This window comes from Passer domesticus, chromosome 6 (genome assembly GCF_036417665.1).
Source record: "Passer domesticus isolate bPasDom1 chromosome 6, bPasDom1.hap1, whole genome shotgun sequence".
NCBI lineage: Eukaryota > Metazoa > Chordata > Aves > Passeriformes > Passeridae > Passer > Passer domesticus.
The window spans coordinates 48,403,007-48,411,988 of NC_087479.1; positions in this window are offsets into that span (position 1 = coordinate 48,403,007).

The following is an 8,982-nucleotide window of genomic DNA, read 5'->3' on the forward strand; positions in this document are numbered from 1 at the left end:
CTTCCTGTGGCAGTGAATGATATCCAGGAGTTTGACTTTCCTAGAGGATCTGGCTACAGACACCAAGGTGACAGAACAAAGCCTGTCTAAGTCAGACAACTTTAGTAACAACAACGGAAATGGAGAGAATGGCACAGCATAAAAGCATTCATTATTCATCAGTTGATACCTTGGGGAAGAAAAATCTGTGAGTGGATTTTGGGTTTTGCAAACCAAGTCTGACTTTGCTGGGGCCTGGCAAAGATCCCAAAGGTGAAGTGCTCAGTGATCTCCTCTATGTCTGATCAGCAGAGACATTCCCTGTGGTCCAGGTTTCTCTCTTGCCTGTCCCTCTCCCTCCTCCCTCACACCCTACTGAGGGCCAAGGAAGTCTGCCAGGCCTGGAATGCATTGTCCCAGCTGCACTTGAGCCTGCCTGACAGTGAAGATGGCAGGTAGGTGTCCTTCTGCAAAGCAGTGACCTTAACCTCCTTCTGCAGCCCACTGGGAGAGCAGAGTTCAATGAACAAGTCTGGCTGCACTGCTGAAAGCCGTGGCCTCGGGGGAATGAACTTGTTGTTAGGTTTGTTTCCAGCTGGATGGTTCCTGGTCAGCTTTATTGTGCAATTCTACAAATCCTGCTGCCAGTAAAAATAAGCCAGAGATACAGGCTGAGCAGAGGTTTCTTCTCCCAGCAGCTGTGCTGGCTTAGGCCATCCAGAAATTCTTGTGGGATGCCTTATCCAAGAAAAGCTTGGTACAGCCATGTCGAATGTAAACCCTCTGAGATGATTTTTCAGTCTTCTGCAATTCTGCACAAATCCTGGCATGGGCTTGCTCCTCCCTGTACTCCTCCTCTGCTCAATTCCTGTGTGCTGCAGCTCTTTAAACATTCACAGAGCACTACCTGGAGCAGAGAGCTTCAAAAGGGAGTGAGTCTGCAACACCAAATCATCTCCCGCTGAGCATCACCAATCATCGCAACCTTGGGCAGTCAGTCAACTGATTTTGTGTTATTTAAGTTGTCCTAAAGGCTACATTTCAAAATCTGAAATGTGTGGATTGAAAAAGCTGGCAATATTTCATTGTGCTCAAGCTGTTTAGAAGCACTGCAGAGACCTTGCTTGAAAAGATGGCTTTCAAGAGAGGGAATTTAACCAAATTCCACACTAGCTTGCTCCTCAGCTACAGTGAACAAAAAGTCTTCAGAATATTTAGAATCTGATTTAAGCTAACAAGTCAAGGAAATAGGTGTTAAGACTCAAACTCCTGCTTGATGCTCTATTTGTAATTCATCCAGTCGTTAATGAGCCAGATTCTTGACTAGTATATATGGGCACAAATCCACTTAAGCCGTGCAAGAATGTTGATTTATGCTTGCTAGAAATCTGACCTTTCGTTCAGTGCTTCCTGGTAAGTTCCAATCCTCTTTGCACTGTTCATTTAGTGGAATGGAATTAGATTTACCAAGGTATGCTCTGACAAAATGGATTGCTTTTCCCTTATACTTATGTGCCAGGGATAAAATGGTGGTCTATTTCAATGTAGCACTGTTAATAAGATAGTTTTTTGAAGGAAAGTCAGAAATTATAATATCATTAATTACAATGCCACATGTTTTTATTTCTCAAAGTTATACCAAATTATACAATATGCTCCACAAATTACAACCTCGTTCTAGAAAATCTGACATATATCTGCAGAATAGAGGTTAAATAAGTTTAGCTAACAAGAAAATGCATAAAAGCTTAAATTTATGAAACCAAATAATTTGCTGAGAGTGTATTGGAATGAAAATACCCTTGTATTTGCTTAACTGAACCTATTTTGCTTCAAATGACCTTATGTTCTTTATTTCCAAGTTCACAATCCCTGCACTGAGACTCAGCACACTGCACAAAGTCAGACTTACCAGGAGATGATAATCAGGAATCTATTTTATGGGTTCAAATATAACACTCTCGATGTGTGACTATGCTAACTGCATGGTAAATACAGCTCAGGCCTGCAGAGAACCTTGCTGAGAAGATTGTGTGTGAGATTATGCTGCTGTGAAGTGCTCAATATGGGGGCTACACTCAAAACACAGAGCTCACGTAGGAGGCAGCAGCTTGTTTGCTAAAATCTGTTTCCCACAGGTAGCATCTTACACTGCTGCTTTCAGTCTGCACCAGCTTTTGGTGACCTTCCTGATCAGGACTGAAGCAGTTTGCACTGAATTATTTACAACCTGGCCAGGTAAAGAATCCTCTGGCTTGGCACTACAGCCATAGGGATTTGACATGAAAACATTAGCTCGGTACGAATGGGGTGTGAATGGCGGTGTAAAAGTGTGAAATCCTTAGGAAACCCATGAAGGAGCAAAGGAATGGCATGTGGAGCTTCTGAAGGCGCCAGGAGATGGAAAACCAAGAGCTGCCTCCTGGGTAGATTGTAGACTTATGCTGGAGGCAGTTTTTTTCCCAGTCCTGACTCCTACATCCATCCTGGAGCTAGCATGTGTCTAGCCATGGCTCCCAGGTGAACCCCTGACTTGTGCCAAAGGTTTGCCCTCAGCCCCATCTCCTGAGTGGACCATGGAGCTTTGTGTCAAGCCTTGTCACTGGTTATCCTGCTACTCCTGGGGGCCTCCTGGCCCTGATTCATTAACTGGATTGGTTTGGGAGAGTTGGTGGACCCTGTTATCAGTATCCAGGTTGGTGTGCCAAGTTCAGGAGCTGGACACAGTAATTGAAGGCACTGCCTGTGCTGGGACTGCCTTGGCAAATTAAGGAAATGAAAAGGAAGTATTATTTCCTTTCGGGAAGGGAAACAAAATGTTACAATTTCACTGGGGGTCACTTTGAGCAAGCTTCTGTCCATGTCCCAGCACTTCATGGCCACGATTTCTTAATTTTTCTTTTTTCGGTATCCATGCCATATCTCTCATATCTATCCCTCAAAGTTGTGTCTTCTTCCTTGATTTTTCCCCCTGCTTTTGCATAATCTCTAAGCTTAGTTTTGGCGTGTTTTGGCCCTTTGCACTGCACCTCATATAATCCTGATCCATTTTCTTGTAGTCACTAAATTTCCCAATTTTCTTTTTTTTCCTTCAATTGCATTTCCTTTGCAATATGGAAATGCAATTGAAGGAAAAAAGGAGATATGAAAGGATCATATCTCCTTTCCAGAGTGTTTGTAATTCCTTCTTTTCTGTTTCCAGGACTTCAGTGAAGAAATGGGGATCAATTTTGGCAAGCTTTGGTCCCTGTCCCTGCACTTCATGGCATCCCATGCCTTTTGATGGCTTTTACTTTGGCCAAGATTTTTTTTTAAAGTATCTATGCCATCTCACTCATATCTTCCCCTCAATGTTGTGTCTTCCTCCTTGATTTTTACCCTGCTTTTGCAGCATCAGAGAGCCTAGTTTTGGCATCTTTTGATCCTTGGCATTGCACCTCATGTAATCCCGGTCCATTTTCTTGTAGTCACTAAATGTCCCAATTTTCTGGGTTTTTTGAGTTATTTTCAATTTCATTTTATTTGATCATATCTCCTTTCCAAAGTGTTTGCACATCTTTCTGTTTCTGACTTGCACCATGGAGGTTGCATGGCTGCAATCATCTCCATTCTCATACATGTGAAAGAAGGAGAAGAAACTTTATGAGAGAAAGTTAGTTGTGAAATCACATTAAAATAAAATGGACTTCCCCTTCTATCTGCTGTTGATGAATATGACCAAAGAAAACACTCAGGATAACACTGATTTCCAGTGGAGGTGAAGGGGTTTTTGTGCCCTTGATTCTGGAGCTCTTTCCTTTATAATACATGAAGGAGATCAGATTTGTCAGTCTTGGAGGATGGGGTATTTGGTGATGAGGGCATGAGTTTCTTCAAGGCAGGGAGAGGATGAGATGAAGAGGTGCAATAAGTAGGTTAACACAATTTCAAGAAACACCTCATTTTATGTTGCTTTAATTTGGCAGCTTTCTACATTTTTATTTACATGTGTAATATAGTAGAGTTCTGTAAAAACATCTAGGAGCCTAACTTTCAAAAATTACATAGCCCTTCCCCAAAAATGAAGTAGATCCTTAAATGAGGCTCTCATTTGGGAAATAAATCCAAATAATTCTCTGTGCATTTGAAAAGAAGATATTTTGGCTTCCAAGCAATATGAGAAAATGTGCCATCCACTTGATCTGCTTCACATGCCACAACCATCTGCAACTGCATGTGGCAAACACATTTCTCAGCTTTGCAGGCACGTATGATTATGAAGAGCTTCGAATAAAATAGATAAACCTTTGAGATGCTCTTTTTGTTGTTTACTTGTCTCTCAGCAGCGTTCTGTGGGAAGCTCTCCTCCTGGAATGCTGCGGGGGGGGGGGCTCTGCGGAGCCTTTCAGCGCTCTTCGGAAGTGGCTGCGGAGCGGCCACCGTGAACAGCCACGGCTGGCACCAGCAGAGGGTCACAGATGCTGCTGTGAACACGCCTTTGTGCAGCATCCCGGCGCAGTTTGGCCGTGCCAAGGACGCGACCGCCACCTGCTGTCCCCAGCCCGGCCAGGGAGCGCCGAGGAGGGGCCGGAGCCGCCCGTGCCCACCCGCGGCTCCCGCGGGACGGAGCCCTCGCTTCCCGCTGCAACTGCGTCACTCCCAGCCTTGGTTTCAGTTCTGATCTCCGGTTTATTCCTCTGCCGCTTCTGTGAGCTGGCGTGTGGATGAGCAGCCGGCAGCGCATCCTTATGGCAGTGCTGGCTGCCACGTGAGACGGGGACAGAGGGGGACACCTTGCCGAAGCACTGCACCGCCAGCCTGTACGCACGGCTCTGTCTGGGTGTGTGACAGCCAGCGGCGCTGACTGTGGCTTTCCGTGCTCCCGCGACACCCATTTGTCAGAGCTTCCCCTGCAGCTGGTCTGTGAGCCGGGAGCTCGGATGCAGCGCAGACAGGGCGATGGGTTCAGGGCAGTTTCCAGGGCAGAGCGCTTGCCCGCTCTGAAGGATGCACCTGTTGGAACTGAGGCCGCTGTCTCAGTCCTGTTCGCATCTGGGATGCTCTTCCCGATGCCTCATGTTTCTCCCGTAAGCCAAAATCAGCCTCATCCCGTCACAGAGGAAAGCCCTTGCTGCTCTGCAGTCTCTTACATGTGTTGTTTGCTTTCTTATTAACTCTGTAATATCTGGGCACATGCCTGCTTTTCAGTGTTTTTCCACTTTTCTGCAATGGTGATTTTTTTTTTTCCATTGCCTTCTTTTTAGCATCTTTGGAAAGGAGTTAGTTCTCATACAACATCATGAACACATATTACAGAGGGGTTATTTTTGTCTATTTCCCATACACTTATCTTTTGGGATTTTTTACAATAGGCGCTTTAAAGATACTTTTGTTAACTTAAATATTGAATAAGTTAAGCAATTAATTGATTTGGGGTTTTGGCATTTTTGTTATTGTGAGGGGTTTTTTGGGTGGTTTTTTTTTTTTTGGTTTGGTTGGTTTTGGGTTCTTTTGCTTTTGGTTTGGGGTTTTGGGGGTTTTTGTTTGTTTTGTTTTGTTTTGTTTTGTTGTTTTGGGGGGTTTTGGTGGTGGTGGTGGTGGTTTTGGTTTGGTTTTTTACCCTTTCTTAATCTTCTTTCTTCTCTGATTGGGAGAATGCTTTGCAAATAAAGCTATTTCAGCAGCTGGTGTTATTCAGTATCATAATCCTCACTTTCTGCCAGATCTACTTTTTTTTTGTTCATGTGGGGATTTTTTGATGATGAAGAAGTCAGTATTTTCATTAGTAGAGTCCTGATTTGATGGGTGGTCCACAGGGCTTGTTTCTTCACTCTCATGACACCCTTTATCCTTGGGGTATGCTGAGTGCTCACAGGCAGTCACAGTGTGACACAGGCAACTGCTTGGTGGGATGCAACCTGTTTGTTCACACTTATCCCTGGACTAAAAAGTTTCATTGCCTTTGTTTAAAGCATGAAGCTGAAAATTGTCCTAGAAGAACCCAAGAAAGTTACTTGAAATCACTTTTCATTACTAGGGAAGTTTGTTGACAGTTTGTTTCTGTCCCCAGTGCACAGCAATGTAAAAGTGATATTTTGTGATGGTTCTGGTTTTGAAATACATATATTTTAGATGAAAACAATTTTTGATCACGTGCACAGGAATTCAAGTTCTCTCTAGCTTGCATTCCTGTGTTAAGAAGCTGTACCTGTTTTGTGACCTGCTGAGTCATTAAATAATGAGGTGCTGGAGTTAAACCTCTGCCTCCACTGACACATTTAAGTACCTAGAAAAGAAATTTCTATGTTTATTTTGCCTAGAATAAATTATGTCAAGCAGGCTCATTTCCAGCTCTTGGTTTTAGAAGGACTCTCTAACATGGCCATCCATCTCACAAACAAGTCCAGAAAAACACAAATGGATGAGTACAGAACTGGCTGCAAACTGGACTGAAATATTTAAAATTACTATGTTGCTAACTTGGCTGGACACGCAAGCAGAATTCTGCAGGAGTAGCACAAACCTGATATTTTTATTTAATAATTAAATGGCAGAGCAAACAACGTTGTTGCCATTTAATTATTCAATAATTATTTAGTTGTTGCCACTGGCTGGGAGGGGCAGGAAGTGTTAGAGGACAGGGCTAGGATCTCAACACGCTTGGCAAATTACAGCAGGGGGAAAGGAAATCATTCAAAGGATGTGCTTTCACTGTCTGCAGAACTACCAACATCAGAAATGCAGGCTGTGGACTTACTGGTCTGATAGCATCGCTGTGTAACCTGTCATGGTGGTTAGCATGGATCACAAACCCAACAGGAACCAGCCAGGCCACCGCAAAAAGGGCAAATAGCACTGGGAGCTACATAAAAAGGAATATTGTTTGCCAGGCAAATGAAGGCATTCTACTGTCATGCTTGGGGCTAGAAAACCTTCAGTCGGGGTATTGTATTCTGCTTGGGATAGAGAGTCAGAGGTTTTATGAGGAAGCATTGGAGGAATTGGAGTGGTTTATCCCAGAGAAAGGGGAGACACGGTAGGAGGGCCCTAAATATCTGTGCTTATGTCTAAGGAAGAGGACAATAAAGTCTTCTCATCAGCTGTAAAGGCTCGGTGGGCAACAGAGATCTGGGTTAGATGTAAGAAACCGCTTTCTCAAGGTGTAGATGAAAAAAGAATGAGAGAATAATATAGGGAATGCCAGCCTTGGTTTCTGGGTTTTAAATGAAAATTGAACAAGTGTCTGTCAGAAATTACCTAATGCAATTGATCCTGCTTTTTGGGTGGGAGGAAGCAGGCAATTTCTGTCCCTGTTTTTCCGATATTCCTGTTTGGAGCCAAAGACCATAATTTATACATCTAAGTTAGATGTCTAAGTTATACACTGTCAAGACCAGCTAATTATCATCCCAAGGCTCTTCCTTTCCATTTCTGTTTAATATATGCTAAGGAAAAAGTCTTAGTGGTTAATAATTCAAATCAGAAGTAGCCATAAAGTAGGCTGGCACTACGCTATGCAAACTTGATTTGTTCAAATCCATGTTCTCCAAGTCCTAAACTTCTTTAGAGCATATATGGCAGCCCTGCTAATGTCTAACCAGTTGATAATCTGGAGACCTGACTGTTGGACATCAGGATGATTCAGCCTAGTTAATAAATGCCATATTGGAACACCCATTTAACTCTACAGCAGAAAGAATGCTGCGTGAAAAGGGGAAAGGAGACCTCACGCAAATATTACTCATTCACTCATTCAGAAAATGCTAAAACTCAGGCTCTCAACAGCCTTTGATATTTGACCTCTGTAGATAGACTGTATTTAAGATTCTAATCCTTTAAACACTTTAATACACTTCAATTCAAGTTAATAGGATTAGTCACATGCCTGAAGTGTGCATGGCTGGGGCTGAGCTATTGTTGAGCACAGCTGATTAAAAACTTGCAGACACTTTCTGGTGGAATATGGTCTAATATTGTCTAAGTCTTTTCTAAACAGTTCTAGTCACAAGTAATGTCTAAAAGTGAAGGTATTTAAGAAAAATAAAACATATCCAAGTTCTTGCTTAAAAAATGAACACACAAAAAGAACAAATTGTCTGAACTTTTTCAGCAGCACAAATCAGAGGTTTGAGAAGAGAGATGGGGGATCTGAGAGGCGTTGTATTGGTTTTCTGGAAGATGTAGGCTTAAATTCTCAGACTTTTGCAATTCTTTCAAAGCTAGGGTGATGTCAAACATGCACAGAATCAGACAGAACAGAGAGTTACAAAATGGGAAAGAAGCATTTTCTATCCTGATTTGTATTTTATAGAAACATCAGTTTTCCTTAAAGGCACAAAGTTGTTTCTTCCCTTGCTGCTAACTAGCTGGGCTTGGGAGTCCTGGCAAGCCTAGTCTGGATCAGTTCATCACATTGTAAACGTGTGCAGAGATTGTGAAGAGTGAAGATAATTTGGGAAGCGAGTGGAGGACAGAGGTGCAGGCATACGCAGCACGGAGGTTCCCATTTGTTGCAGGATGTCTGCCAGAAGAAGAGGCTGGGCCACATCAAGGCACTGTGCTGACGTGTAACTTGTGCTAGAGCTGGGTTTAAATGCCACAGGGGCAGTCTGGGAATCCCAGCACAGCTCAGCATGGCTTGCTACTGCCCCATAAAATGTCCACAGCACACATTTACACAGTGCTATTGTTCCTCCCACTGGAGAAACACGGAGGTAAATCCCCTCTGCTGAGGGATGTGATGTCACAGTATTGTCATTTACAGGAAAAGCCAACAGCTGTGGCTCGGGGTTTCCAAAGAGTGACATGCAACAGACTGCAGCTGCAATGCCATTCCCTGGACTGCTTGTAACTCCTCTTGTAGTGCAGGGAGAGATTTTTCCTCCACTCATCTGGAGGATCACAGTCAGCAGAATGAAGTCTGCATTTAGCCAAGTGTTCCTGCCAACTCTAACGTGGACCAAAGAGAGCACGCACAAAAGTCAAAGAGCAATCATTGCTCTGTCAGTACTGCTGTCACACAGG